The sequence below is a fragment of the Salarias fasciatus genome, chromosome 18, assembly GCF_902148845.1.
Source record: "Salarias fasciatus chromosome 18, fSalaFa1.1, whole genome shotgun sequence".
Classification (NCBI taxonomy): domain Eukaryota; kingdom Metazoa; phylum Chordata; class Actinopteri; order Blenniiformes; family Blenniidae; genus Salarias; species Salarias fasciatus.
Window position 1 is genome coordinate 1,476,721 of NC_043762.1, and position 27,150 is coordinate 1,503,870.

Consider the following 27,150-nt stretch of genomic DNA (forward strand, 5'->3'; position numbering starts at 1 on the left):
AAACTCTGAACAGAACCGGTGACAAAGGGCAGCTCTGCTGGAGTCCATCATGCACCGGGAACAGGTCTGACTTACTGCCGGCAATGCAGACCAGACTCCTACTTTGGTCAAACAGAGACCAGACGGCCCAAAGATGAAGTTCTTCTCCTGCTGCTTCTTTCAGAGACCAACAATATTAGAGTCCACCTCCTGGTACAACAATGATAAATTAAACCAGCAATAAAGGTTTCAGTCCAGTGTCTCCCTCCTGACTGCAGAGGAGGTTTGACTTGACTCATGTGATTTGATCTCATCATTCTTTAGGTGCAGTCAGCATCATACAGGGTAGAGAGCAGTGTGTAGCCAGTATCTGAAAAGAACTGTGGATCACAGAGAAGAGATGACTTTTAGCATGTTTCCCAGGCTACAGCTCTTTTATTCTGAACTCCATATGTAGTCAACATCCTCATTCACTGTCCAAGTGCTTTTAACAACAGAAAAAAGCAACTTTCCAGAAATAAAACAAGGCAAAATAAAGTATTTCAACAGAAAGTGCAGCAACTTCATCAAAAGATCCTTTACAAAAGCAAACAAAAACCAGTTAATCTTAAATAAATTAAAATCATGACACAAAAATATTACCATCCTTCACAAAACAATCCATTTTGGCCATGACAACTCCCTACAGGCCTCTTTCTGTCTTCCTTTTCCTGACTGAGAGCTCTCTTCAGCTCTTCCAGCTCCTCTTTTCCAGCCTCTCACACCTTCCTCTCATCTCTCTTGCAGCATTTGATGTCCATCTCCTTCTTCTCATCCTCCAAGGCTTCCCTCTCTTGGGCCATTGTCTTCCTTTCCATCTCCAGCTCTGCTCTCTTGTTGTTAAAGCATTCCTCTTCACAGAGAAGCTTCTTCTGTATGTCTCTGAAGAGTTTGTGGCCGTCTGCCTCCACAGATCTCTTCTGTCTTCACCTCTCAAGGCCACGGTCAGATCTTCTCCTCTTTTTGGTTGGGAGGATCTAAAAGATCTGTCAGTTTTAGATCAGAGTCAATATTCGCCATTTCTTATTAAAGGGCAACTCCGGTTTTTTGACACCTGGACCTTATTTATAGGTGTGTCATGCTCATATACTCACTCAGACAAACATCGTGCAGCTCGGAGTCCTTCAGAAGTTATTTAGATCCAAACGATGTAGCCGCACTAGCGGGGGTGCCACAGCAATGGAGCGTTAGCGCGGGACATAATCTCTGCAAAGTCGCTCATTTCGGCTGTATTTCTTCATCCATCGCCAGTGTTATCATAAAGTCAGCTCGTCTACCGTCTTCAGGTGGGTCAGCTGACGAGCTGACAGTTTTCGCTAACTTAGCCACAATTAGCTCGGATGGGAACGTTGCGGCGCTCCTCTCCCCAGCAGAGAGGCTCTTTGAGTCGGCCTCGGCTGTCACGGTGCCCCGGCGTCTGACTTCCAGGGGCCGAGTTGGAAAACGGCCCTCAGCTGCTCCACGGAGGCTCCGGACACCGGCGAAGACGCACGGCTCACACGCGGCCGCTGGGCTGCTGGACGTCTCTCCTCGCCGGGAGGAAGCGTATCTCCGCTCCCCGGCGGATGCGCGCTCCACGCCGGCCGCAGGACGCGCGACGGCGTGGAGCGCTCTCCTCGCCAGGAGAATCCAGATCTCCACCGCCCGGCGGATGCGCGCTCCGAGCCAGGCCGCGGGACACCGCCGGAGGCCCCCCTTCTGGCCGAAAGGCAACCCAGCGCCGATGGAGGAAAAATACAGCCGAAATGAGCGACTTTGCAGAGATTATGTCCCGCGCTAACGCTCCATTGCTGTGGCACCCCCGCTAGTGCGGCTACATCGTTTGGATCTAAATAACTTCTGAAGGACTCCGAGCTGCACGATGTTTGTCTGAGTGAGTATATGAGCATGACACACCTAGAAATAAGGTCCAGGTGTCAAAAAACCGGAGTTGCCCTTTAATGTAAAATCCAGCTGATCATCTCACCGATCTTTTTTACGTCAGCCTCCGTCCACTGAGCCCTGTTTGTGACCTGATGGAAGGAGTATCAACCAGGCTGTCAGCAGGATTAACAATCCAGTGTCTAATGTGTCAGCAGTCTGGAAGTCAGTCCTCCCTCGGTTATCTAGATCTACTCCGTGCATCCTGGAGGAACAGTCAACAATGACGAATTTCAGAGTGCAAATAAACACATTAAAAACCCGGTTTCAGAACATGTTCTGGTCTCTGTCATTAGTTTCCACAAACATGTCAGCTTGACCTTCTTCCACTTTCATATAAATCATATGTTGATTTTATTTTCTGAGTTGAAGTTTTGCATAAATCACAATATCACAGCGCCTCCTCAGTCTTTAATGGCTTGGTGGGACTTTCTAAAGCTAACCAAACCTTCTCTGATCCTGTGTAAACTCACACCCATCTGGAACAACCCGGACATCCTGCAAAACAAAAAGATGATCAACTTCACTCAGTGGAGAAATAAAGGAATCAGCCAGCTTGAACATATCATTGAAAACGGCAACTTTCTATCATTCAATACTCTCACCTCACAATATGGAATCAGCAGCACAGCATTTTTAGAATATCATCAACTTAAATCTATCATAGGTAAAAAGTATACCTTTAATCAATTGCAGGGACAGCTACCTCTCAGGGTCGAAGAATTCTTAAACCTCAGTTCCCCAAAGTTGCTATCAAAGATATATAAAATATTATCAAAGGTAGAAGATGAAATCTTCCTTCTGACCTTAAAATGGGAGGCTGACTTATCTGACAACTTTGACCAAACTGCGTGGTCACAAATATGTTTAAATATTTGTGCAAATATTGCGCATGTACGCACCCAAACACACACACACACACACACATACACACACACACACACGTGCAGTCTTGTATTTCTATCCTTGTGGGGACCGTCCATTGACTCCCATTCATGTCTAGCCCCTAACCCTGACCCTTACCCTAACCCTAACCCACACCACAACAAAGCCTAACCCTAAAGAAATGTTTTTGCACTTTTACTTTTTTCAGTAACAACAACATGGTCAAGAAAACACTGTTTCTCCTACTTAGGACCGGAAAAAGGTCCCCACAAGGCACGTCGTTCCACGTTTTGCTATCCTTGTGGGGACATTTGGCCCCGACAAGGATAGAAATACAAGAACATACACACACACACACACACACACACACACACACACACACACACACACTGAAGTATGTGTGCCGAGGCGTACACAGAGGTAGGGACTCACACAGAGGGCCACACCCAAAGCAGCAGGACACAGACAGACACAACCACCACCAGATTTAGACCCAGCAGTCCCTGAGCAGCGGTTTACAAACAAGCCACAAAAACTCCGAGTAGGACTGAGATGTCTGTAAAAGCTGTCCTGGTCACCTGGTTCAGCACCCTGGACAGCTGCCAGAGCATTCACTGGACGTGGGAACTTGATGCATTTGACCCCGCGAGGTGTGGGTCAGAAAATGTTTTTGATGAGTCTACCAGATCATTTAAATTCTGAAATTAAAATTAAACTCATAGCAGCAGTGCAGACTGCAGAGCAGCATTGTTTTCATCCGAGCTTTGCAAACGTGGCCAGGATTAGAAGACAAATGGATGCTGCTCACTATAAAATGCTGTTACTAAAAATAAATGCATCTCTGTGCAGAGAGGACAATATAATAAAGTGACCTGAAAGCCTCCGCTCTCCCCTTCACTGAGCAGAGGGGGAGATAAATTACACAGAGGTTTGAAAGTCCAAACAAGAAAATATCAACAAGAAACTCATCTAATCAATTCTGGGATTCAAACTAGATTTTAACTCAATGAAAGAATGAAGATGAGTTCGGCTTTACAGCAGAGGATGGTGACAACGTCCAGAAACACAGGAGAAAACAGAGCAGCTGAATGTGATGGTGACGGTGCTCCAGGCAGAGACACGTGGTAAAAACACACACACACACATTTCAGAGTAATAATATTACTGTTATCATATATCTCTAACACTTGTGTCTTGAATCCACAAGTTCACTACTAAACAGAGCGTTGAATTGCACCACTCGACATGGTCAATATGGACGAGGTTCAGATGAAGCACTGCTGAGGCTGTTCAACTCCAACACTGAAATGGTGTTCAGTGTGCAGGAGCAGGATGACGATTCTGGTACACTGCTGTACTTTGTTATTTTTTTAATGAATGTTCTGAGAATCCAGAAGGGCCTGGACACCTGTGCCTCATACACTGCAGTGGCCAATATATGTTCAAAACTTTGTCTTAAAATCAGTCAGGTGCATTTAATCATCCAACATTCACAGTACATTCATGTTCTGATGGGAAACAGATGGTGTTGCTTTCGATTTAAATAATCTGTTTTTTCTAAATTAATTCATCAAAAGTGAAGTTGTGATGGCTGCAGTTTCATATCTGCTAACTTCTGATTCACTCCCCAACTGTCTGGACTCCAGTCATTAAACCCCTCTGAGGTTCCCTCCTCTGAATGAGTGAAAGAGCTGCTGAAAGTCTGTCAGTGACTCTCTGACAAGCTGCTGGAAGACTTTTTTCACACTGTTCAAGTCAACTTTGGAGCTCCACTAGAGGGCCACATGATCCAGCAGCTGCTGCTCTACTTCTGCACTGTGTTCAACCATTGTGTCAATAAGAAGAGCTGCTGTGAAGACAACTATTGTCACACTGAGTGCTGAACATCAGCTACTTTCTCCTGGTGACTGAAACCTTGTTGGACACATGGAACATTGGCTGTGGATTCTTCTTGCTGCTCTTTTCTTTGGTAAGATACAAAACTCTACATGTTTCCTCTTCAAACACTTGAACACATCACTGAGCTCTACATGAAGAACTTTGAATGTTCAGGATCCACTAAATCACACTCCAGCATTTATGCTGATGTTGTTACCTTGTGAAAAAAAATCATTCATGCTTGACATTTATTGAAAACTCTTCAATACTGATTGTTCTCCTTCAGTCAATCATCTGTATTGATTCCTCTCTTCTCTGCATGTTCTCTTCTTCTCCAGAGTGTAAAGGAGAAGACAAAGTGATGCAGCCATCAGGAGATGTTCCTGCTGCTGAAGGAGACTCAGTTACACTGAATTGTACTTTTGAGACCTCCGACTCAAGTCCATATTTGTTCTGGTACAAACAATCAGTGAACAGTTACCCGAAGTACATTTTGAAACTTGTTTCCAAGAAAGTCTATAATGCAGAAGATTTCCCCAAAGACAGATTTGATGCTGAGCTCAAAGACAAATCAGTTCCTCTGAAGATCCAGAAGCTTGAGCTGTCTGACTCTGCTGTGTACTACTGTGCTCTGCAGCCCACAGTGACAGGAAACAGCTCAACTGTGGACGAAAACCTTTGGAGCAAAGACAACACAATCCTCCTCTACATCCACTAGAGGGACTCACTCTCTGTTTCACTCTGGATCCAGTGTGAGATTATTGAAGTCAAACATGAAGTTCTTCTTCTGCTGCTTCTTCCAGAGGTCAAGTGTTTAAAAATCCACCTCCTGGTACAACAATGATAAATTAAACCAACAATAAAGGTTTCAGTCCAGTGTCTCCCTCCTGACTGCAGAGGAGGTTTGACTTGACTCATGTGATTTGATCTCATCATTCTTTAGGTGCAGTCAGTGTTTCCAGCAGGAGAGATGGAAAAGCAGCCTCATAGCATGATGATACCTCCACCATGTTTTATCATTCCAGCCTGGACTTTTCTTTCTGGGATGTTTGAAATCAACAAAAGCTTCACTGAACATTTTTTTCTTTAACTCCACATTCAGAAAACATTGGGGCACTTTTAATGAAGGGAAAACTTTTCAAGTTTGCAAATCGTTAAAATACTGAGACAATCAGACATTGAGGGAGGAGCTGAGATGTTTCTGAAAAGGTGAAGAGAGGGAAACGTTCACATTGGTGTGTTTGAGGACAGTGCTGGTAGATGAAGATCCAACCTGCTGCTCTCACATCTGTCACTGTGACATGATGAGGAGGAGGGACTTCCTGTCCAAACAGAGAAACCTGGCTGTCACCATGAGAAACCACACACACTTTACAAAGTTCACTCTGAGGATCACTGAGCACTTTTAGTTGAACATGATGCTTTTAGTGTCACTGCTGCTCCTCCATACATTCACTGGTAAGTCTACAATTCATTCATCTCCTCCTCTTCTGTTCACTGACAGCTGGATTCACATCTCATCATTTATTCACTGATGTTTCAATGTTACACAAGAAAGCAGAGAAAATACAAAGCTGCTCACTAACTTTAAGATTCCTTTGTCTTTGTTTCCCTGCAGACATCATCTGTGAAGACCTCAAACCAATCAAGAATGAAGAGCTCAGTTTGTCAGGCAGCAAAGTTTCTCTGGTCTATGAGTACCAAAAACTTTCATCTGGAGATTTTTTCTTCTGGTATCGACAATATCCAGGAAAACCTCCACAGTTGCTCATCTCTCACTTAGGATCAGGAGCATTGTATAATAATCCAGTTCCAGGACTGGAGATCAAGGTGACAGAGAAACAAATCCATCTGATCATCTCCTCTGCTGCAGTGTCTGACTCTGCTGTGTACTACTGTGCTGTGAGGCCCACAGTGACAGGAAACACACAACCTCTCTACAAAAACCTGACAGCTGCTCACTGAGGAGGTTCACATCAAAACGAACGTCCTTTAGAACAGCGCCCTCCAGTGGAATTTGTTGGAACAGTATTCTGTGTCATTTCAGTTCCAACACTTTCACATTTAAATTCAAGGTCACTCATTCATCAATACATCTTAAACTAAAATACATATTGTTGTGAAGTAAAGAATGAGTCTGAATGCAGGGACACATCCAGGAGCTGTCTGATGCTTCTCTTCTTCAGGAAGCAGGAAAATGAATTTGCCCTTCTTGTTTTTATTTTTTGGAATATTTCTCTGACTGAAATATTTAGACCATCAAACAAATTTGAATATTAGACAAATATAAACAAAGACAGGTACATAATGACGTTTTTAAATGATGATTTAATGTTTTCAGGGAAAAATCCAAATCATGATCTAAACCTCCCTGACCCTGCGGTAATTGCCCTCCTTGATAAATCATGAACTTGTAGAAAATACTCATGCTCCGTCGTTGCTGAATTCGGATAAATGTGAGCCAAAGTCTCTCCACAGAGACGTGAAAGACTCATTGGCAGTTCTAGAAAATGAAGTTGTTGCTGCAGAGGGTGGAGCAAACAGTTATGAAGTTTAGGAGATAATTACTTTGTCATTCAGGGATGGTTCGCTTTGAAAAGGGGAAAATGCTTTTTTACTGCACTGTCGATCAGTTCTTGTAAAACCAGTGGAATTGGCTTCTCTGAGGAAAGTTTCTCATCACTCAGCAACACTGTGACCATAAAGAGAGCAAACAGGCTTCAATGAATGAGGAATTGTTCAGGTGAGATTCCTGCAGTTCTTCTGTTAATCCAGGATATATTGAGAGTTTCATTGAAAAACAGAATATTAGGTTCATGTCAACAATTTATACAATTTTCAGTGAACCATAGTGATCACTAATATGAAATACTCAGTGATGAAACCATTCCTGAGCTACACAAGTCACCAGATTCAGCCTTGCTCATTTTATTTTTATTTTTATTTTTTTTGTTTTTTATTTGTTTTCATGAAAGATGTATTATCATCTGCATGTCAATTACACGTGTTTTTTCTTCTTAAACAACAAATAAACAAACAAACAACAAATCAAACAAGCAAACAGTCATGACAGGCAACCCCCTCTGCCTCCCCTCCCCAACACAGGTTTTACATTTATAAGAACAGAGTGTCTGAACAATCAATCTTATTTTAACATTCATCTTGAGGCCAACGCTCAGCTGGATATATACAAAAGAAAACAGTAGGATGCCTTGTTCATTCCTCTTCTGTAGAGGTTGCAGTTACATTATCAAAGTATGAGATAAGCGGTTGCCCTGTAGTGTAGAACTTATCTGTCGACCCTCGAAGTGAGAATTTGATTTTCTCTAGTTTAAGAAATGACATAAGCTCAGTCTGCCAGGATTGTTCTGCTGGGGGCTTAGCCAACTTCCAGTGTAGAAGGATACGCCTGCGAGCAATCAGTGAGGCAAATGTTAGAATATTCAATACCTTGTTATTGAAATCTGAATAATTAGGAGGAACTCCGAAAATCGCAATGAGAGGACAAGGGGTGATCGCTCTATCTGTAACTTCTGACATAATCTTGAAAAAGCTCTTCCAAAACCCTGTCAATCTTGAGCATGACCAGAAGGTATGAGCCAGATCCGCTGGGACAAAGGCACATCTATTGCAGGCACTGCTGTCAGGAAAGATTCTAGCTGTTCACGTGTAATTTGGCTCTCTCCCACCAAAGATCTTGGAGTTGAATTCCCAAGTGCTCTTCCCACTTCTGTTTAGCTGTGGTCGGAGAAGAAGGGTTTGCCGTGAGAAGCCCTGTATACTGTTTCGATATAATTTTTGTCCAAGATTCTGGTTTGTCGAAAAATTTAGGCAAATCTCCTGGCAATTGCGGTAATGTGCTGCAATGATCCTTAACAAAACTGCCACCTGGAGGTAACGAAAAAAATTATTCTGGGGCAAACCATATCTTTGGGACAAGGCTTCAAAATCGACAAATGTGCCGTCTAAAAACAAATCTCGGAACGAAATTATGCCCTTCTTTTTCCAAAATGCAAAGACAGAATCAAATTTAGAAGGTGAAAATACATGGTTATTGCATAATGGACCTAAAAGGACAAGATCGATCAATTTAAAGTGTTCACGGAGCTGTTTCCATATCTTTAAGGTTGACAGAATGACAGGGTTGGAGGTAAAATTCGAAAAAGAGAGTGGCAGAGGAGAACATGTCAGAGCCATTAATGATGAAGTATGGCAGGAGAGGTACTCCATTTTGCACCAAACCAAGTCACTCTGATGCCACCAACTAAATATCTTTAGTAAATTTACCGCCCAATATTATAACTTAAAGTCAGGCAGGGCCAGTCCTCCTTTAGGTTTTTCCATTTGTAAATTGCTTTAATTAATCCTTGCTACTTTACCTGCCCACACAAAGGAGAGAATAACTCGATCCAGTCTTTTAAAGAATGCTTTAGTTTGAAAAAGAGGTAAGCACTGAAAAAGAAAAACAAACTGTGGCAGAATATTCATCTTTATGCACTGTACCCTGCCAGTCAATGATAACGGCAACTTAGACCATCTCTCTAGGTCATTTTTGACTTTATCTATCAGATTATCAAAGTTATTCTTATGCAAGCCCTTCAGAGTGTGGGTGATGCTGATTCCTAAATACTGAAATCCCTCTGGGGAGAGGTTAAAAGGAATCAATGCCTGCGTGAGTGCCCTGGCTTTTACATTAACTGGGAAACAGACAGTTTTTTGAAAGTTGATCTTGTAACCTGAAAATACACCAAAATCATTTAGCATCTGCATCAGATTATTGACACATGTAACCGGATCAGTTATATAAATTAATAGATCATCTGCGTACAGCGAAACACGATGCTCCATGCTTCCTCGCTTAATACCTTGCAAATGTGCAGAAGATCTTAGCCATCATCAATCGATCAATCAATGTATTTTTGTACAGCCCAGTATCACAACAACAGCTGCCTCAGAGGCTTCAAGATGTTACATTGGTTGGTAAAAATAAAAACAGTGAATAAGCATAATATTAATATGTCAATTTCACAGTAACGAGACAAAACGAAGCAACCACCGCCTTAGACCCTCACATCCGGCAAGAAAAAACTCCAAAAACCCAGTGGGAAAAGAAGAGATCTTGGGGAGAACCACAGTATGGAGGGATCCCTCTCCCAGGGACGGACAGCTTTGGCAACAACTAGCATGAGACAATAAGAAGTAAAGTCTAGGACTATGTTGAGGACAGTCCGTTGGACGGTCCAGCACAAGAACCACGGATCCCAGAAGTAGAACTGAAGCCAGTCCACGGGCAGGACCGACAGGAGTATCCTCCCGGTCCGGCCGGAGCTTGTTCGTAGGCCCTCGTAATAGTGGAGTCAGCAACTGAAACTGGAGAAGACTCCCCCTCGAAGGGGGGGACAGCAGGGGAAAAGCAATGAACGGACTAAAGGGAAGAACATTCAGACATTAGAGGACAGGGCTCAGTGCACCGTACTTCCCACAGCATTCTAGCTCCTAGGGAAGGTTGGGGAATAGTTTAGTATTTAAACTTGTATTTAGTTAGAATAGTTTAGATAGTTTAGTTTAGTTTAATTTAGTTTAGTTTAGTTTGGTTTGGTTTGGTTTGGTTTAGTTTAGTTTAGTTTAGTTTAGTTTAGTTTAGTTTAGTTTAGTTTAGTTTAGTTTAGTTTAGAGTCCCTAGCTGACCTGATCATAGGCTGCATCGAAGAGAAACGTCTTGAGCCTAACCTTAAATGTGGAGACTGTGTCTGCCTCTTTGACACCACTTGGAAGCTGGTTCCATAAAAACGGTGCCTGATAGCTAAAGGCTCTTCCACCTAGTGTCCATTTAGAGACTCTAGGAGTCACCAGTAACCCTGCATTTTGAGAGCGGAGTGCTCTGATTGGTTGATAAGGCGTTAAAGCATCTTGGAGATAGGTCGGAGCCATCCCATTTAGGATTTTGTAAGTGAGGAGAAGGATTTTAAATCTAACTCGAAACTCGACAGGAAGCCAGTGAAGAGATTTTAGAACGGGAGTAATGTGTTCACGTCTTCTAGTTCTAGTTAATAATCTGGCGGCGCATTTTGAACCAACTGAAAGTTTTTTAATGCATTTTTTGGGCAGGCTGCGAGAAGGGAGTTGCAGTAGTCCTATCTAGTAGAAACAAATGCATGGATGAGTTTTTCTGCATCGCTTCTAGGTAGAATGTTTCTTATTTTAGCTATGTTGCGCAAGTGGAAATATGCTGTTTTACAAGCCAGGTTGATGTGTGCTTTAAATGAGATATCCTGATCAAATAAGACCCCGAGGTTCCTGACAGTAGAGGAGGAGGATACACTGATGTTATCTAAGGTGATAATCTGTTTGGATAGACACTCTCTCAGTTTATGGGGGCCTAGTATAATGACCTCTGTTTTGCCAGGATTAAGACGGAGATAGTTCGTAGTCATCCAGGTTTTAATTTCTCTGATACAGTCACTGAGTCTGTCTATTTGATTAGTTTGATCAGGTTTCATAGATAAATACAGTTGTGTGTCATCTGCATAGCAATGAAAATTGATATCGTGACTTCTAATTATGTTCCCTAAAGGAAGCATATATAACAGAAATAAAATTGGCCCGAGCACGGACCCTTGAGGAACCCCATAACTGACCTGGGAGCACGGTGAGGACTGTTGGTTAACGTGAACAAATTGGTACCTATTAGATAAATAGGATTTGAACCAGCAGAGGGCTTTTCCTCTGATGCCGACCTCACATTCTAACCTCTGCAGGAGAATATTGTGGTCGATTGTATCAAAAGCTGCACTGAGGTCTAAGAGAACCAGGACTGAGACTAGACCTGCGTCAGCCGCCAATAGCAAGTCATTAGAGACTTTAACTAATGCCATATGGCAAGCGGTTCGATAGCAAGGGCAAAGAGTAACGGTGACAATGGGCAACCTTGACGAGGACCACGAGACAGGGGGAAACATGAAGAGTACTGCCTGTTTGTATTCACACGGGCAAGGGGTGAGGTGTAAAGAGGACGTACCCATGCAATAAAATTATCTCCAAGCCTTGCTCATGAGACAATCCTCAGCCATTCATCCTTTATTTTCATCCTCTATCCCTTCATTACGCCCTGTGATTCTGTCCATACTGCCTCTTTCATTCTCCCAGCTCTCCTCTCTTGGCTCCAGGCATCAGGCTGGATGAAACCCCCACCCTGAGAAGACGCTCCAGACCAGCCGGGTCGACACGTCCAGTCCCCCCTTCTCTCCTTTCCCAAATTCCACTGACAAGCTCCTGGAACTTTTAGAAATAGAAAGAATCAACACAGCTTGTGTTGATGTGTCTCAACAATTCTGGCCAAAGTTTTTATGTCCCACAGATGACTTTACCAAGAGAACTACTTACTGTTCTTGTTTGATCCTCTCATGGCTGCTAAACCTGGAGCTTGTTGTCTGACGGCAGTCTCTTAGTGTCTTGCTCTCTGTGACTCTCTTCTTAGGCCCCGTTTTAACCCAAAACATCATTTTGGTTTCAGAAAAGTTTAATGTTGGTGACACAGCAACAACAGAAACACTGAAGTCAGTATGTCAGGCCACACACACACACACACACACACACACACACACACACACACACGTGCAGAGAACAATGCACTTCAAACATTTGCACTTCATTCATCCATCGGAGAAGGAGCTCCCCGCCGCGGCCACGGATCACTCCGCCGCGGCCCGGGCCAACTCCACTTCGGCCTCGGAGAAGGAGCTCCGGGCCGCTGTCCCGGAGAAGGATGTCCCCGCCGCGGCCAGGGAGCCGGGCCGCTCCCCGCCGGGCTGCTCCCCGCCGGGCCGCTCCCCGCCGGTCCCGGAGCGGCGGCGATCGCCCCGGACCGTGGCCTCCGCTGCCCGCCTGAGGCTGATTAGGGAGGCGGTGAGGAGGCATTCCGTGAGCCACCACCGCGGGGAGAACCAGAACCCGGGCCAGGACCACCGCTCCGGCAGCGAGGTTGCTGCCGGCGGCGTCGCTGTACCGGCGGAGCGCTCCCCAGCCCTGGGCGCTGACACCGCCGCCCCGGACACCCACGACGTCGCCCCACAGCCGCCCCCGCCCCGCCCCCTCTTTTCCCTCACGACACTCCTGGTTGGGGACAGTAGCATCAGGAATATTCGCTTTTTTAATACCATCACGCGGTGTATTCCTGGTGCTACTGTCCCCACGATCCTACACGATCTCCCGGAGCTCCTGCAGTCCCTCCCCTCCACTGTCCGCCGGGTCATCGTCCACGTCGGGACTAACGACACGGCCCTGGAGGCAGTCGGAGGTCACCAAGCAGGATTTTAAGGACCTTTTTAACCTGTTGGAGAGCTGTGGAAGGTCGGTTTTTATCTCTGGACCTTTGCCGACCTTCTTCAGGGGCGCTGAACGCTTCTCCAGACTGCTCGGCCTCAACACCTGGCTTCAGCGCTCCTGCTCAGCCTCCAACTTTTATTTCATTGATAATTTTAACCTTTTCTGGAACCGCCCAGCTTTTTATCATCAGGACGGACTTCACCCGAGCCGCTGGCAGCTCCATTTTAGCAGGTAACATTCAGCATACAGTCCACACATCTCCCACTGACTGACTACCTGCAAGCCCCCCCCATCCACCACACGCCACACACACCCCTCACACACCTTCACTGCCCCCGGACACACCACACACCATCCACAGCATCCCAGTTATCACCTCGTGCAGACACCACGTCCCTCGGACTGTTCTTAAACACAAAAAGACTCTTTTAACAGTGAAACTTCACCGAGAGCGCACATCCAGCCCCCACCACCATTAATATGGCCCTGCTGAATGTGCGCTCTCTTTTAAACAAATCCTTCATTATTAATGATCTTATTTTAGATAATAATTTAGACAGTCTGCTTTTAACTGAGACATGGCTTGGCACCGATGCACCTGTTCTCCTCACTGAGGCTTCCCCACCAAGTTTTAGCTTTTTATTTTCAACCAGACAGGGTAAGAGGGGTGGAGGGACTGCTTCCATTTTAAAAACCTCATTTAGTGCGTGTGCAGTAGCTTTGAACAGTTTTAGCTCCTTTGAGCACCACGCCTTTGTTTCTAGCAGTCCCCCAATCCTGTGTTTAACAGTATACAGACCCCCTCAGTACTCTAGTCTTTTATCAGTGAATTTTCAGAACTTTTAACAATAATTCATTCTAAATATAGTAGAATTTTAATAACTGGTGATTTTAACTTACACGTTGATGACAACTCGGACTCTATGTCCAGAGAATTCTTAAACCTTTTAAACTGTTTAGATTTTAAACAGCATGTCACACAACAGAGGACACACCCTGGACCTGGTTCTGACCCGGTCTGTCCATCAGTGTGTCCTCTGGTGTTGACCTGGCTGTGTCTGACCACTGCTGTGTGTTTTTTAACATCACCAGTTTTAACCAGCAGGGGGCCCCGGTGAGAACAGTGAGGAGACCTACCTTACCTCTCAAGTGGCTGCAGATCTTATAGAGATCTTACAGAGCACTCCTGCAGTGATTCCACCTGCACCCTGTGATTTTATCGTTGACAATTTTAACAGTAAACTGAAGTCCAGTCTGGACTCAGTCGCTCCACTTTTAACCAAAATTATCAAGGGCCATTCCAAACCCCCGTGGAGGAAAAACGATATAATCATCAAACTGAAAAGAAACTGCAGGAGAGCTGAAAGAAGGTGGAGGAAATCCAAGTTGACTGTACATCACGACATTCTACGTCAACAACTCAAAATTTACAATAATGCAGTTAAACAGGCTGAACTTCCCACTTCTCTCAACTTATTCCAGACAGTAAAGACAACCCCGCTTCCTCTTCTCCACCTTCCAGTCCCAAGACTCTCCCAATTAACTTTATATCTCATGAATATGAACATTTTAACTGGCACTAATTTTAATAAAGCTTTTAAGGAGCCAACAGACGCTCTCTGTGAAGACTCTGCAGACCACTTCAGAACTAAAATCATGGACATCAGGTCCAGTCTTTTACCCCAACAGGTTTTATCAGTGAACACAGCTGAACCGTTGTCCATGTCTGAGGACACACTGGACAGTTTGGACCTGGTTGATGAAGGACTCTTGGTCCAGTTTTCTCCCAAGTAAAATCAACAACCTGCCTTTTAGATCCCATCCCCACACCACTGTTTTAAATCACTTTATGGATTCCTTGAGGAACAGGTTTTAAATATCATGAACAGCTCTCTTCAGACGGGCGTCTTCCCCACTGCCTGTAAAACGGCGGTGGTGAAGCCCCTTCTGAAGAAGAGCAATTTAGACCCCAATGTTCTTAATAACTACAGACCAGGATCCAACTGACCATTTTTTTTTTTTTTTTTTTTTTTTAACTCTTTATTTACAAACTTAACACAAAAACAAACTACAAAACATTGTGGGGTATTACTGTTGCAAGAACAAACATTTCACAAGTTTCATTTCACAAGTTTCATAACTGTGTTATATACTGTGTCCACTTCTCCCATCTCTTCTCAAATTTGTCCATTGTTAGTCTTAAGTAATGAGTCATTCTTTCCATCCCATAAATTTCGACCATAATTTCTCTCCACTGAGCCACCGTTACAATGTCACTTTTCATCCAGTTCTTCGTTATGGTTTTCTTGCAGGCCAACAAAATCACTCTATAAAGGTAGATATCCTCCGCACGAATTTCCTCTTTAGATGGTAGACCAAAGTACATAGTCCGTGGATCGTTTGATATCTTGTAGCCAAAGATTTCTTCAATTACCTTTACAATATTCTCCCAAAAAGGTCTAACATTTTTACAGGTCCAAAAAACATGAGAATGATTGGCATCCTTATCCCCACATAGTCTCCAGCACGATTGTAGACTTTTAAGCTGCTTGCTTTTGATGTGAGGTGTTATAAAATACCTAATTATGTTTTTCCAGCCATATTCCCTCCATTGTCTGGAGCTGGTTGAAGCATGCTGTGAAAGACAAATAGAATGCCAATCTTCCTCTGACACTTGAAGTTGTAATTCAGTTTCCCACTTTTGTTTAACATATAATGAATTATTCGTATTACAGTTAGTTAGACATTTATATAGTCTGGATACAATTTTAGAAGGTAATTTTCTGTATGCCCCTCTCACCATTTCGACTAGTTCACTGCCCTCTTGTGATAAATAAACCCTGATATCCGAATTAAAAAAATGTCTTAATTGGAAATACCTAAACAGGTCTGAGTTCTCCAAATTAAATTCAGTTTTTACTTTCTCAAAAGACTTAAATTCTGACCCTTCAGTTAGGGTGCACACAGCTGTGATTCCCTTATCAACCCATCTTAGAAATGTTGTATCAAGCTGACCCCTTCCGAATTTTGGGGAATGCGAGGGCCAAACCAACAGTTTACAGTCTCCTTCCAGCTTGAGTTTATTTACTACCTCCCACCAGATCTTAAGGGTTGTTTCAATAACAGGGTTCATTTCTTCAGGCCGTGAACTAGCTTTGTCTCCAAGTCTCGATTGGGGTTGACATGCATCATAGTTGAGTTCAATATGCTTCTATTTGGAATAATATTCCGTTGCGCACCAGTTAATCACATATCTCAACTGAGCAGCCAAGAAATACTCCTTTAAATTTGGGAGTGCGAGACCTCCTTTCTTTTTCTCAAGCTGAAGCGTTTTGAACCTTACTCTTGGTTTTGCTCCTTTCCATATAAATCTACTCACTTGTTTATCCCATTTAGCGAACTGCGTGTCTGAAATGTGTACAGGTAAAGAATTGAATAGATACATCAACCGGGGCTCTACATTCATTTTAATCACCTCTATTCTCGAGCTGAGATCTAAGGCTAAATTTGTCCATTTTGACAAGTCTTTTTGAATTATTGTATTCATTTTACCATAGTTATCTGCATACAATGTGCTAAATTCTTTAGTCAAATTAACCCCTAAATATTTTATTTGTTCGGAATCCCATGTGAGTTTATATTTTTGTCTGATTATTTGGGCTGGACTGTAGTTAATACAAAGTATTTGAGTTTTTGTGATATTTAATTTATATCCAGATATTTTTCCAAAATCTTTTAAAATTTGTAAAAGTCTAGGGAGTGAGCTGTCGGGGTTTTGGAGGTATACTAAAATATCATCCGCGAAGAGACCTATCCTTTGTTCTTCTTTGGCCACTGTTACACCTTTTAGTTCAGTCGTTTGTCGTATGTATTGGGCCAGAGGCTCGATAAACAAGGCAAATAGGGCAGGGCTTAAACAGAAGCCCTGCCTACTTCCTCTGAAGAGCTCAAAACTATTAGTCAGGTCACCATTTATTTTGATTCTGGCCTCTGGCTTGTGATACAGGGCCCTTATACACCGAATTAGAGTTTCACTAAATCCCATTCTCTTCAAAACTGCAAAGAGATAGGTCCAGCAGACCCGATCAAAAGCCTTTTCGGCGTCTAGGCTCACTAAAGCTGTGGCTGTGTTTTGTTTCTTGGCTTCATAAATTACGTGTAAAGTCCGTCGTATGTTGTCCTGTGTTTGGCGTCCCTTTATAAATCCTGTCTGGTCTTCGTCTATTAAATCAGGGAGAAGAGGCTCTAATCTTCTTGAAATTATGGAGGTGAACAATTTATAATCAACATTCAGGATGGAGATTGGCCGATATGACCCACAATACTCCTTATTTTTCCCTTCCTTTAATAAAACAGAAATAATGGCCTCCTTCCAAGAAGGAGGGCTCTTTGCCTGTTTCAGTGTCCAATTGAATGAATCTAACAGTACAGAGGTTAACTCTTCTTTAAAGACCTTATACCACTCGTTGGGATAACCATCGCTCCCTGGACTTTTATTACTTTTTAATCGACTGATTGCCTTATTGAGTTCTTCTTTGGTTATCGGTTTAGTCAACCTCTCGTTCTGTGCGGTCCCTATAGAGGGAAGATCTAATTTAGCCAAATAATCCTCCACTTGCTTTTCGTCTACTTGCGCAGACTGCTCATATAGGGTTTTATAATAAGATTGGAAGGTTTCTTTAATTTGTCCTGGTTCAAAGTACAATTCTTTGGTAGTTAAATCTCTGATTCTATTAACTGAATTTCTCATTTGTTGTGATCTTAGACGCTTTGCCAATATTTTAGTTGCTTTTGGGCCTGCTTCATAAAAGGTCTGTTTTGTAAACCTTAGTTTCTTTTCAGTCTCTTCAGTAGCCAATTCTGTCAGTTGATTTCTTATTTCTTTTATTTTTCCCGCCAAAGCTTTACTTTTGTCCAGATGTTGTTTCTTCTCTAGTTCCTTCAATTGGACTTCTAATTTTGCATGTGTCATTGTTTTCAGTTTTTTCATATGGGCAGTTCTTGATATCAAATTCCCTCTCATTACTGCTTTAATAGTGTCCCATAAGATTATTGGCTCTATTTGGTCATCTTTGTTATTGGCTATGCAATCTTGAATTTCTTGTTTTATTTCTTTGACCACCTTTTCATTATTAAGAATACCGACATTCATTCTCCACAATGTTTTCTTGCTTGGGTTATCTAAGTGAATAGTTAGATATACATCATTGTGATCCGAGATATCCGCTATTCCTATACTACAGTCTAAGACCCGGTGCCTGTCATTATTGTTCATGAGGAAAAAGTCGATCCGGGAATGAATCTTATGCGCTGCTGAATAGTGAGTAAAATCCCTCTCTAGAGGATGAAGATCTCTCCATACATCACATAGATTTGCCTCCTTTACCAACCTTTTTATATCTTTTGATTTATTGTTTTTATTTGTTTTTGTACTAGTTGTGTCTTTGGAATAATTTAAAACTGTGTTCCAATCACCACTGCAAATTAAAATTCCCTCACCTTTACTAGTAATCTTGTCAAATAACAATTGAAAGAATCTCCGATCACCCTCTGGTGGGGAGTAAACATTGATTAAAGTGACAACAGTATTATCTATTCTTCCTTTAACTATCACATATCTACCTTCCTGATCACAATCTTCCTCCTTCACTTCAAAATTAACAGTATTAGAAACCAATGTGATTACTCCTCTTCTCCTGCTATTTTTATGTGAGCAGAAGAATGAATTTATATAGCCGAGCTTTTTAAATTTCTCATGTTCTTCTTTTGGCAAATGAGTTTCTTGGATAAATGCCACATGAGCTTTACACCTTTTTAATTTTGCCAACAGCCTGCTTCTCTTAATCACATTACCAAGACCGTTCACATTTATGGACACAATGTTCAGTTTATCCAACCCACTTATAATGAATACTTGTAATGACAATAGACCCCACTAACAAACATAAACCTAAAACAACTATTTGAAAACAAAATCTGAACAATAACAGACTCCCACTCAATGGGTTAAATGTCAAACCCACCATGACCCCGCTGGGAGGTCTAGGGCAACGTCCCCGTTTCAGGGGGGGCCCTATAATAGGTGAAGAAGGTTTAAAAAATACCTCCATCCTAAATGTCCAGCGTTACTCTCCCTGCTTCCGGTGCCGCCCCTCCATATTGATGAATTGAAAGAAGCCACTTGAGTGATAACACCACTGATGTAGATGACTTTTTTCAGAGTAATTTGTCGTCGGATCTCTGGAACTCCCTCAGCCTCTCTTTCGCTCTCAGCCCCGTTGACGATGAGTGCCCCCTTGTGGGCCGCTCCTCTCTCTGCAGCTGCACCTCCGCGTCCCCTTCGTCACCTGCCGCAGGCACCTCCACCTCGTATCCCCGTCTGCGAAGCTCGAGCCCGGCTTCATGCGCGGTCTGGTACACGCGAGATCCATCCTCCCAGTGAATTCGGATGCTTGTGTAAGGCGTTTGAAAGCGTATGTTTCTCTCTTTCAGCGCTTTTTTGATCTTCTGGTATCGTTTACGCTTTTGGATAACTTCCGTCGCATAATCATGGTCAAAATATATGTTTTTTTCCGTTTAACTGGATCGGACCTTTTTTCCAAGCTTCTTTGAGGATCATCTCTTTAATTGCAAACTCCTGGAAGTTGACTATGATCGGCCTCGGTGGTGCACCTGCATCAGACTGCTTGGCTGTGGGGACCCGGTGGGCACGCTGCACATTAAGAGCCAGTTCAGCTGGTAAGCTCAACTCACGGCGGAGAAGATCCGTAATATACTGCACCATAGACTTGGGGTTTTCTCGTTCGTCCACTCCAAAAATTCTTATATTATTTCTTCGGGATCTTGATTCCAAATCCGTGAGTTTGTTTTGTATTCCTCTCTGTCGCTTCAAACATTCGGTCAGCGCTCGAGACAAGTCCAATGTCACGTCTTCAACATGCCCGACCCGAGCCTCCGCCTCGTCCATTCTGTCTGTGAGGCCTCTCATGTCTTCCGCCACTTTATCCAGTTTGCTACTTAGCTCTTGATGGAGGGAGGAAATATCCCTTCTCACATTGTCATTGTCCTGTTTCATCCCGGTCTTGAGAGATTCGATAGCTGCGAGCAGGTCGTTTGCGGTGGCAGAGGCTATGCTAGGATTAGCATTAGCCTGCTCCGCCGCGGTGCTAGCTTTCGACGAAGCGGCGTTTTTATCCCGTGTTTTAGACATTTCCGAGTCTTCTATGCTTCGCTTGTTTGCTGAGCCACGTACAGCGTCTTTACGCTCTGAAAGAATTGACCAATATCGAGTTTTCAGTGGTATATCTGTCTAAACTTGGGAGAGGTGGCACTGCTTATCCGCTCCCCTAAGCCATGACCCCGGAAGTCCCAACTGACCATTTTTAAGTAAAGTTTTAGAAAGACTGGTTTTTAACCAAGTCAATGACTTTTTAATGATCAATAACATTTTAGAAAGACATCAGTCTGGTTTTAGAGTGAACCACAGTACCGAGACGCCCTTTAAAGATTTTAAATGACATCAGGTGGAATAAAAAGCTCACAGTGTTGGTTCTACTGGACCTGAGTACCGCCTTCGACACAGTAGACCACCACATTTTAATAAATAGACTGAGTCACCTGGTGGGCCTCTCTGGTACTGTTCTGAACTGGTTCAGTTCTTATCTCACAGATCGATGTTTTTATGTAAGTTTGGATACTTGTTCCTCAGGAATCCATGAAATTAGGTGTGGGGTTCCCCAAGGTTCAATTTTAGGTCCCATACTTTTTAATCTCTACATGCTTCCACTTGGGGACGTCATCAGGAGACACGGCATCAGTTTCCATAGTTACACTGACGACACTCAGCTGTACATCAGTCTCCATAGTTACGCTGACGACACTCAGCTGTTCATCGCCGTGTCTCCTGGTGACTCCGGGCCAATAGAAACCCTTTTTAACTGTATTTCAGACATCAAGTCATGGATGCAGTGAATTTCCTACAGCTCAACCAGGACAAGACTGAGGTTTAAGTTTTCGGTCCTGAAGGTCAGAGAGAGAAGATTTTACCAAAATTACGGGATTTTAAACCAGCACAATCAGTTAAGAACCTGGGCGTGATTTTTGACTCTGAGCTAAGTTTTATTCCACACATTAAAAACATAACTAAGATTGGATTTTATCATCTTAAGAATAAAGCCAGAGTCGCCCGTTTCTCTCTCAGGCCAGCAGGAGGCGCTAATGCAGCTTTTATCTCCTGTAGATTAGACTGCTGTAATGCCTTGCTCTCTGGTCTGAAACAAAAAGAACATTTCAAACCTCCAGTTATTACAAAACGCAGCCGCCGTGCTGACGAGGACCAGGGGGCGGAGCCACATTACAGCGGTTTTACAGTCGCTGCATTGGCTCCCTGTCCGCTTCAGGATCGATTTTAAGGTTCTCTTATTAGTTTTTAAATGTCTTAACGGCCTTGCGCCTTCTTATCTAGCTGACCTGTTTTTACCCTATCGACCCTCGGGGCCCTGAGGTCCTCTGGCAGCGGCCTATTGTGTGTTCCTAAAGCCAGAACCAAGACTCATGGTGAGGCGGCTTTTGGCCACTACGGCCCCGCCTGTGGAACAGCCTGCTGGAGAACCTCAGGACCGCAGAGACTGTTGATATTTTTAAAGGGAGGTTGAAAACACACCTTTTTAATCAGGCTTTTAACTGACCTTTTATAGTCCTCTTATTCCATTCTTATTGATGTAATTTTATTCTATTTTATTATGTACTTTCAACTTGTTTTACTTTTTTACTTTATAATCCTATCTTATTATCTTATTTTAATTTCGTGTCATATTTTATTATGTTTTAGCTGTTTAATTCCAGTGTTTCCTCAGGGGGGTCCTTCACACCGGGAGTTGGTCCTGGTCCAACGCTGGGGTTACTGTGCCCGGGTACTCGGGTCCTGGCTGGCCTGGGGGCTCCACACTTTGGTGTGCGAGTTCCCTTGGTCTGTCGGGGTCGGGGGTCGGGCGCTGGAGCCCCAGTTTTAATTGACCCTCGACTTCCCTTGGTGTGGGGGGCCCACTGGTGGCGTTTTCCCTAAGATGCTCAGTGCCATGCCATGTCTCCTCTGTTCTGTGCGAATTAATGGTAGAGTGTGAGTGTGAGTGTGAGTGTGTGTGTGTGTGTGTGTGTGTGTGTGTGTGTGTGTGTGTGTGTGTGGTGCATACTGTTTGATGGCGCGGTTTTTATTCTTTTTGTTTTTATGACTGTTTTTAATGTTCAGCACTTTGCGTTGTTTTTATTAATATGAAAAGTGCTATATAAATAAAATCTGATTTGATTGATTTGATTTGATTAACAGTGGCGAACACACAGACATTCACTGGTCAAGTTGATTTCAGTCTCTAAAAAACGAGCAAGTCCAGCTTTTTTTTCTGTCCTTCATGAAGAGGGTAAAAACACTGGATCGTGAATCCTGCCGGTCGATCGGTGTTCTGAATGCTTCCTGTAAGCCTTACTTGGAGGCTGTGTCATTTCTCACAGATGATGACCAAACAGGCTTTGTTAAAGCGGACCTATTATGCTATTTTTCAGTCACGTCATCTCGGTCACAGAAGCCCAAAAATATAGTATATAAGTTTGTTTGCCCCAAATTCATCTTATGCTCGGAGTTTGAGGGTCTAAAAAGTGGCTCTGAGGAGCCCTCCTCCGAACAGCCTGATTTTCACATCCTTCTTTATGGGATGCACTTGAACGCATCTGGCCACGCCCACTCTCTCACACACGGTGGGGGCAAGGTCAGAGGCACGCCTCCTCGACCGTTTCAGCTTAAGTTTCAGTTTCATTTTCAAAAATGTGGTGTAGGGAGACAAGGAGGAAAAAGACCATTTTCAAATGTGAACGTCTTAATGAGGCTACGGCAGCACACACTGCTATAAACACCTGTCCGGGGCGCCCAAAGGCTGGATCCTCTTCCGGGGGGGAGTGGTGTTCCTCTTTCTGACGTCGAGAAGAGCAAGATTTCAGAACCGCGTGTTTGAGTGTATATTTCCTTAAAAGTGGAGTGCGCAATTGAGGGAGGTGACTGAGTTTTTCACTTCTGGGGGATCACACAGAGGCTCTGGGAGGCAGTATGACTGCAAAGACTCCTTTTTAAAGTGAATTTTGCATAATATGACTCCTTTAAAGGCCGTCAAACCCACCACAATATAACCATTCATATCACTGATCATCTGAAGAAGGCCAGCTCCAGTGCAGGAGAAGCTTTTCACTCGGTGAGCTGGCAGCTTCCAACAGGGAACGTGAGCTGGTTAGACCGTGGTGAGACAGGTCAGTTTTACCCTGCTGATGATGTGTTGTTGCAGTAGTAATCCTAAGTGAAGGGCCGTTTGGCTTCTCAGGTCAATTCATACAGTGAATCTTAAAGGCATTATATTCACTTCCAACAGCAATGATTAAATAAAATAACTGGAGTTTTATTTGTGAGACAAGCCACCAAAGAGGCTGAAGACAAGGACCCTGAGCCCAGATGATCAGGAGCTAGAAGGAACAATCATAAGGGCCTCTGAGGTTACTGGTATGCTGACGACGTGGTGGTAGTGATGTTACCCGTGACACCGAAGCTTCGAAGCATGTGTTGAAAAAATGAACCTCTTCTCAGTGGAGCTTCGTATCGGAGCTCGATTCGTTTCCTGATAATCACGTGATCCGTGACGTCTGAAGCTTCATTCGCGCACACCCACATGACGCTTCGGCCGCTGCTTCACAGGTTCAAAAGCCGCTGCAGCTGTTTGTGGGTTGTGGAGGCGGTTTGTGAGTCGAGAGAGAGGGAGAGAGAGTGAATATAGATTTGATATGGAGCCTCTGGCAAAAAGAGGACGTTCTGAAGTTTTGGAACACTTTGATTTGATTTCATTTCACCCAACAAGGGTGTTATGAGCAGATGTGCTATGCCTACATTTTGTTCATTCTTAATGTTTGACTTTGAAATACATTGAGGGTGGCTGGTTGTCAGTTGCCACAATATGTCACATGTAAAGTCTTGTTTTGTCAGACCTCCCTTCTTTAAAAAACATCCCTCATTTGTAATTTATTTATCTAGATCCAGTGTTTGGTTTGTGGCCAGCATCTGCCAGCGTCAGTTCACTTCCACTATCTCTCATGATACCTTAATAATTACTGTGTCTCAAATGAAAAGTCAGCTTGCTGCTGACTTGTTATGTGAGACACAGCAAATGTCCTGGTGTCTTCAGACACATTCAGTCAGACATATGAACACTCTGCTTTTTCATCCCATCTTTATTCAAGTTGGCCGATGAACAATAGAAATGCTGACATCAAAATATTAGCTATACTAGGTTTTAGTGATGTGGACAAATCATTCAATAATTAAAAACATGTAATTACTCATACATCACATTCATTCATTCAGCTCTGACACATGACATGCTCTCCTTGACTTTCACCACCAGGGGTCCCTGTTGGGCTCTGATTTGAAAAGCTTCCAGCACTGAACCTTTTTTCCATACAATTGTGTTGAAAGCTCTGTTGCTTCAGAAAGCTTCAGATTGCCATCACTACGTGTTGGTAACACTTTCAAACCAGAGCTCTAGCAGACCTGGACTCATGGATACCTTCAAAATGTTGGGATCTTTTTCTGGATATTAATTTTACCCAAACTGCTTTATCTATTCAGGGCACTGCCGGTGGAGGTTCCACTGACACGATTCAGACAGTGGGATGAATCTATATCCAGATTTGTGTGGAAATAAAATAAAAAAACATAAAATAATTTAACTCCCATATTGTGACTGTGTCCCAGTGAAGGCTACTTGTACTTTGGTGTGGTGTTTCCTGTGTGGCTCCGGGGAAAGGCGTGCAGCGCTCCTCCGCTGAGACAGCGTCACCATCAGTTCTGCAGTCCTACAGCTGGAGGATTTTTGTGTCTCTCCAGGTATCAAGCTCCTGGGTTGGCCTGTGTGTGATCCACATCTTCTACCAGCAGTACGTGACTCTGGATTTAAACTGCAGTTGCAACTGAGAATCACAACATTTATAGTGTTCTATTCACAGTTTTAGTTAGTCTGCACTTACAGCGACACAAGGGAGGAACGTTCTGGTGGAGGTGGGACTGTGACAGAATCGTAAGTTTTGCGTTTCTTGGTTTGACAGAAAGGACTGGCTAACGGGAAGTGCAGCTAAGAATTCACTTTTCTGTTTCCCATGCTCACTTTTTGGAGGAGATACTGCATGGGCTCAACAAGGAATTGTGGATCTGAAACATTTATCGGACAAAATCAGAAAACTGAATGCAGCACAAGTCACATCGGAAACAGCGTCAAGTTGTCCATGTTAGGAAGAGTTAACATCGCCTGCCAGCTGGAAGAGGGCCGCCGCATTGCTGTGTGCATGTGAGAGAGAGCGAGAGAGCGAGAGAGGGAGAGAGAGAGAGAGAGAGAGAGAGAGAGAGAGAGAGAGAGAGAGAGAGAGCTTCTGCAGGAGAGTTGCGTTAAGCCACCAGGCTCAATGCAATGGAACGAGGAGCGTTTTACGTCTGAAGGGCCTGGAGTGTTTTTCACAGCGGAGAAGACCCTCTTAAAGAAACTGGGCCTCTTCTTTGGGGACGTGATTATCTGGATGAGAGAAGAGGCGGTGCATGCAGCCACTTCCTCCTCCTCCAGATCCACTGCCACCACCAGCTTCTCCACAGAGCCCACTTTCTGCACAGCGCCTTGGAAATGTGTTTGTCCACCTTGTCAACTGTCTCAGGTGTGAGCGATAAGCCTGCAGCCCTGAGTTGAGGCCACACCCCCTGCAGCAGCCAGTAAGCCCTCTGCCCATAAAACAGGAAGTGGTCACGTTGGCTGCTTTCGCCGTCCGTGAGATCAGCTTCCGCAGCACCTGTTCCACGCAGGCTCTGGTGATTTTCTCCTGCTCTGTCTCCTCCTCTGGTTCTTGTTCATGTTGAACAGTCTTGTCCTCAGGCGGGTCAGACCCAGACCCGGTTTCCACAGGACCGCTTGCCTCAGCAGGAGTCACACCCACATCTGGTTGTGGGGCCACCTGCTCCAGTTTGCTGTTGTCCATAATGACTGTGCTGAAGTCAGTGAAGATTCTCCTCTGCTGGAGGACAAAGTGTGTCTGCAGCTGCTCCACCTGCTGGAGACCCGCTGCCGGCTGGAGAACTGGGCCTGAGGAACCTCCGCCGCCTCAGCGACGTCACAAAGCCGCCCAGCGCCACGCCACGTCATCGGCATGGACTTCAGTTCACGAACTAGCTAGCCGGTAGCTAAAGCTAACAGCTGACTGAAGCTGTCAGGGTGGGCGGGGCTACCTGCTTCAAACCGGAAGCTGAGCTCTTTTTTTATTCATTTTTATTTTCTTCAGTCAAACGATACAAACTAAACAAAAACACACAGTCACGAAAAAAAAAACACCAGTTTCATCTGAAAAATATCAAACTTTTCAATTTGAACCAGTGAAAATGTTTGCATATTGTTTGGTTTCCTTTTCAAAAGGAATAAAACAAGGTTTTATGTTACGAAACATATGAAAAAGATATTTCCATAGAATAATTAATAAATAATACAGAATTTGTGTGTTTATATATATATATATATATATATATATATATATATATATATATATATATATATATATATATATATATATATATATATATATATATATATTCATTGCTATGAAATGAATACAACACAATACATCTCACCAATATAATTTAAAGTCACAATCTGTCTTAATAATAGTGAATTGTGTTAAATCTTTCCCAAACTAAATACCACAACAGACGCATTGCCAGAAGATGGGGAACAGATTCAGGAAACAGATCTCACACTGAGAGGTACACACACAAGTGCTTTATACATTTTAACGGATAATGTTTGGCAGGATAATATGTATCTATCATTTTAAAATATACTTTTCTCCCTTCAACACTGACGTTTAAAAATGACTGGCGTTAAAGAAAGTCCCTGAACTGATGAGGCTTGTCAGGATTGATTGTAAACACAGTTTGAGCAGAAAGAGTGAATCAACACACTTTAGTTGATGGATTACTGATGTTCACCTGTGGACTTAAGACAATCAAAGATAAAAAAGAAAAAAAAAAGTGAAAAAAGGTATCAGTCGTTCAGAAGGTGT